The sequence below is a fragment of the Ricinus communis genome, chromosome 6 (genome assembly GCF_019578655.1).
Source record: "Ricinus communis isolate WT05 ecotype wild-type chromosome 6, ASM1957865v1, whole genome shotgun sequence".
NCBI lineage: Eukaryota > Viridiplantae > Streptophyta > Magnoliopsida > Malpighiales > Euphorbiaceae > Ricinus > Ricinus communis.
The window spans coordinates 13,997,547-14,003,114 of NC_063261.1; the positions used below are offsets into that span (position 1 = coordinate 13,997,547).

The window sequence follows — 5,568 nt, forward strand, 5'->3', positions numbered from 1 at the left end:
TACATTACTTTATTAGTTCTTTTTAGCAAGTTATGATCTTGCTATCTAGGATGTCAGTATATCAGTCTTTTTTGGTTGGTTCATTATGTTGTATTGGTGGGTTAAAGCAAGTTAATGTTCATACATCTAACACTGTCATCTTTTGGTATTAATGCAATTCAGGTTCATTACATTTATAACAGTTTCAATTCATTTTTAATAGCTTCAATTCCTTTAGTTCCCTTTCAACATAAAAATCATAATTTGTCACATAATTACCAAACTTCACACAGTTCCATTAGCCTTCAACATTAAGCAAATACATCTGATGAAAAGCAAAAGGATCAAGTTTTACAAACTGCAAATCTAACCTATATGCAGTTTGTGAAATGCTTTAACATATATTCCCACAAACAGCAAGACAAGCACCAGCAAGACAAGACAAGCACCAGAAACACTACTCTATACGTCACAGAGCATATACCACATTTCCATAAACAACAAGACAAGCACCAGCCGTTAGCATTTTCTTTATAATCCTGTTCCCCTCCGTTGATTTTATTTTCTCCTTCAGAATATCGATCTCCATCATTAGAAGTTCAGATTCCTCTTTTAGCAACTGAATTTCACCCTTAAGAACATAATTTTCAGCCCTTAGTGCTATATTGTCAAACTTTAATACTTCAATCTCACTCTTCATTGTTTCATTCTCTGTTTGGTAGCCCTTCATTTGTACTAGAGCACATGAGCTAATAGCTTGTGCTTCCCCAGCTTGTATCAAAGTCTCATTTCTTTCTTCTCTATAATCCTTCACTTTCTTCCTCAATGCATTCACATAAACCACTTGATGATCAGTTAGCTCCACATCATACTATAAATGAAAATTGCAAGTTTGACTCTACATTTCAGATTAAAGTAAAAATTAGACGTCAAAACACAAAACCGTAGCCAGTGAAGGTGCAACACTATGAAGAAAGAACTCAACCTTTTTACATACATGTTGAGGCGAGCAGGTATAAAACCGCCTTCCTCGGTTCGAATTGTCCTCAGAGGTTTCTATACGACTCGAATTCCCATATTTGCAAAGTGGAATTCTTTCATTCTCTATTTCTTCTTGCAATTGATGGATATGTAAGAGTAGCTTTCAGCTAGGAACAAACCCTAATTGGCAAAGGTAAAGATATGTGAAGCCTACTAAAAAGGTCTAAATGACGTGTCTATGGTCTACAGCTGGCCTGGGACGCGGAAAATATTTCTGATGATTCCTGCCATATTGAATGTCATTTAACGACAAATGTTGTTGTTTACATGTACCGTTGCTTAAGGGGTAAATATCAACATAAATAATAGTACAGGGATCAAATGTTGACAAATAAAGGTGAAAAGAGCAATTGTCAAAAATATTGAAAGTGCAAGCGACAAAAGATGGTTTATTCCTTTCAACTTTATCATTTCATTTTAGAGATAATTACTATTTGGCCCGTATATTTTTCTATATTATATTAGTTACTCCTCACATTTAAATTTTATTTTTTTATCTTTTTATTTAGTAATTTTATACTAAAAACTCATTCAGTCAACAGTTAACTAGATTTAGCTTTATACGATTTGCCTCTTCATTTTCGATGTAATATACAAAGAGCTCTTTACAGTTTATTTATTATATTAAAACTAAATCTAATTAACGATTTTCTAAAAAAAATTTTAACAGAATGAATTTTTAGTATAAAATTATAAAATAAAAAGATAAAAAAATAATTTTTAATATTAGGACATAACTAGTATGATATAAAAAAAACACTGAAGGCAAATAGTAATTACTTCTTCAATTTACTTTTTCTCTAATATCTTCATCGCAAAGGGGCATGTTTAGAAAAATGCCTATTTGCTTTCTTTTTAAAAAAAATAACCTGAGTTCTTTTTTTATAATATATAAAAAAGGGAAGAAAAACAAGGAGAGCCACAGCCTAGGTTACGACAAGCCACGCAAGTCAGCAATACTGGAAATAAGCATAAGTTTGGAAGAAAGTGAAAGAGCAAATGAAGCAAACGGTTTACTTTTTCTGAAAAAACTAAATTACAACCCAGCTTGTAATGCCTTCCATTACTTGCACCTTGTAAGAGGAAAATTACCATCGTATGAATAGCTAGAGTAATAAAAGTGTACCCCAGTTTAATCTGCCATAATAACATCAGATCAAATTACCATTTCATCATTTAGGCTGATATTTATACCTGAAAAATGGTTAGCTTCTTTTCCTACAATCCTATAGCCATAAAATGTGTACAAATACTTTACAAATATTTGCAACAGCACATTACTGAGGAAGTCGAGCCTCAGGCAAGTGAGTTGGAGCCATATTATGAAACTCTGATGATGTCATGCTATGAACTCGTTGGCATCATATTCTGCAACTGTGGTAGCACTATATTATGTGATTGTGTTGGCCATAAGTCGCACATCTCCGGCCAAAAGAATAAAAGACAAAAAAATAATGAGAACTGCAAGAGTCTTCATATATAATGCTTAAACCGCAACTTCAATGCATTAGGCTTTGAGCATCACAAAACATTAGGTGGAAGCTATCCTGTGACCCGACATTAACAGTTCCCGACTGAGGTACCTGCTATATGCATTGAGCAAATCATGATTAACATCATTCATGCAGGAAAGGTCCTTTACTATCAAAGCAACTAAAAGAGCGGATATCAGCCAAAAAAATATACTAACCTTTCCTTTTTTAAATGCATTATTTTCACCGTCTTCTTTCCCTTTTCCAGCTTCAATTCTCCTAGGAGCCTTGTATGTACCAGTCAAGTGAGTATCCGATACCACTTCTTTAGATGTAGTACTGCATTGATTCTGTTCTTCAATGCTAAATACAGTGGTAGAACCAACAACATTGTCAGCAGAATTATTCAGAATTGGAGATCGCTTTAAAGCTTCTTTTATGGAGAACAGTGTAATAGTATAACTTTCTTCAAAAAGTGACCCTCTTCACCCAAAATAATGGCTCGTCGATATAGATCATTGTAACGACGGACCTTAGTTTGCACCTCCTCTAGTTTTTCACTAATGGAATGCTTACTCAAAGCAGTATTCGTCCATCATTGCAATACATATTTAGGTGAGTTCTAAATACACCAGACATTTGAAGCACGACAATGGAATGCCTGCAAAGATAAACTTTGTATTCAAATGAACGACATGAACAACAAATTTCTGACTTTGATTCATTCCACTCAACAATATAACTTCGATTGTCTTCAAAGTCTTTAATAGTATACACTGTGCTTGTCTCATCCTCAGATTCTTTCTTCAGATGACAAGCAGCATCTCCCAAAACCTCAACTTGGAACTTTTTGAAAATTTCATGCGTATATACAGGTGGCTTTTTTTTTCTCAAAAGGTGATGGAGGCTTCAATTCAGGTGTTTCATGCCATGCATCAAAATTGGCTCTGGCTTCCTCTTCATACCTATCTTCAACTAGTAATCTATATTTGCTCTATAGACTCTCTCATCGATGTTTCCCAGCGCACATATTTGTCAAATGAAGAGTTCATACTTTCTGATCGTAAAATTGCAGACAAACCAGAAAAAGATAAACCCCTCATGAAAGCAGGGATCCAATATTTGCGATCTTCATATAATGATTGGACCCATTCCACCTCCCTAATATTAAATTTGTCAAGTAATTTCCACCATCAATTTTCAAACTGCTCCTTTGATCTACTTCATTCATTGTTTATTTCTTTTTCAAATTCATTTTAAATAGTATGTACTATAAAATAACTGAATTTTTAACAGCCATTTCACTTTTTTTTTTCATCCTTTTAGAACTAATGTCCTTGTGTCCATATATTTAAGACTAATATATGACCTTAATATATGACAATGAATGACTTATATGTGACAATACACATGTGAAATGCATGACCAATACACATGTGAACTCATTGATTGACAAACTAAACACAAGTATTAAGTTCCAAAATAACAAACTTTCATAAAAGCATTCAAATTTCAAAAAGTACTTATAAAAATAATATTATCAATTCTTTTGCAACTAATTTATTATAATTGTATTGAAAACTGAAGGTTCAATAGCTAAAAAAATATTTCTAATATGTAAAATTTAATAAATGGAAATCCTTCATCACTAGTAACACACTTATTATATTCAAATAAAAGAAATAGTTTTTCTGAATTAAAAAATATTCAGGATATTGTAAGAAATAATTTTAGATTCCTTTGTAGATTATAGTCTTCATAGATGCCTAAACACCATATATGCACTATTGATCTCTATCAGAACTCACTCAAATCATATGGAGAATCAATTACTATTGTCATTATTTTGTAAAGCAGTAACAATTATTAGCAGTATTGGAGCTACAAATACCCCTATGGAGTAAAGACCTTGCTGGTTGTAAAAAGTAAGGGAAAATGACAAACAACAATCATGAATCAAGTACTTAAGTGGCTTAACTAGTAAGCCTTTAGTACTAAACCTCTACTTTAATATCAAATATAATCTTAGTATATACTAAATCAAATATCATCATATTATTTCACATTATACAAATATAACATCAAATATATAATAGCAATACTCAGGCAAACAACATAATAGTAGTAGCAGTAGCAGCAGTAGCAATAATAATAATAATCAAACTATCAATAACAATCATGCAATGAGCTCAGGTAAGTGTCAGCTAACAAATTTATCGCTACCGTCAATTTGTGTTGCTCTCAAAATTCTAATGCACCTATCAAAACTATTATATGCTCATAAATATTGAAATATTGATGTTGTTGAACTCTTTCCCCTCACCTTTGATCTATCTAAGGTTATACGAAACATGTTCATTCATTTTTCAAATTCATTTTTAACAATTTGTACTATAAAAATAATTGAATTATTTTGTAACTAATGTCCTTGTGTACATATATGTCAGACTAATGTACGATCTTGATACATGACCATAAATAACTTATATGTGACTCTATGATGCATGACTAATGCATATGTGAACTCATTGACTGACAAATCGAATACAAGTATCAAATTTTAAAATAACAAACTTCTATAAAAGCATTCAAATTTCAAAAAATATTTATAAAAATAATATTATCACAAGCATTGAGTTCCAAAATAATAAAATTTGATAGAAACATTTAAATTTCAAAAAATGCATCTAAGAATAATATATTAAATCCTATTGCATTTATCAAACTGATTTATTATAATCATATTAAATACTAAAGGCTTAATAGCCAAAATGCATTCTAATTTTTAAAATTTAACAAATGCAAAACCTTCATTGTTGGAAGCCCACTTATTATATTCAAATCAAAGAAATAAGTTTTTTCTAATTGAATAGATATTCAACATTTTATAAGAAAATTATTTTAGATTCATTCATAGATCATAGTCCTCATAAATGTACAAACATCGTTATTACACTATTGATCTCTATTAGAACTCGGTCGAATTATATGCAAAATCACGTATTACTACTGTTACTTTGTTAAGGTAGTAACATTTGTTAGCACTATTGAAGCTACAAATACTCCTATGAAAATA

General features: G+C 31.2%; 1 long non-coding RNA gene across 1 annotated transcript; it reads right to left on the reverse strand.

Moving 5' to 3' along the window:
- Positions 1 to 254: 254 nt before the first annotated feature.
- Positions 255 to 1,195, reverse strand: LOC125370370. The gene is made up of 2 exons (XR_007216266.1): positions 965 to 1,195; positions 255 to 877 (listed from the first exon to the last, which is right to left on the reverse strand). It is a non-coding gene; the product is annotated as an uncharacterized LOC125370370 (long non-coding RNA).
- Between the last annotated feature and the right edge of the window lie 4,373 nt (positions 1,196 to 5,568).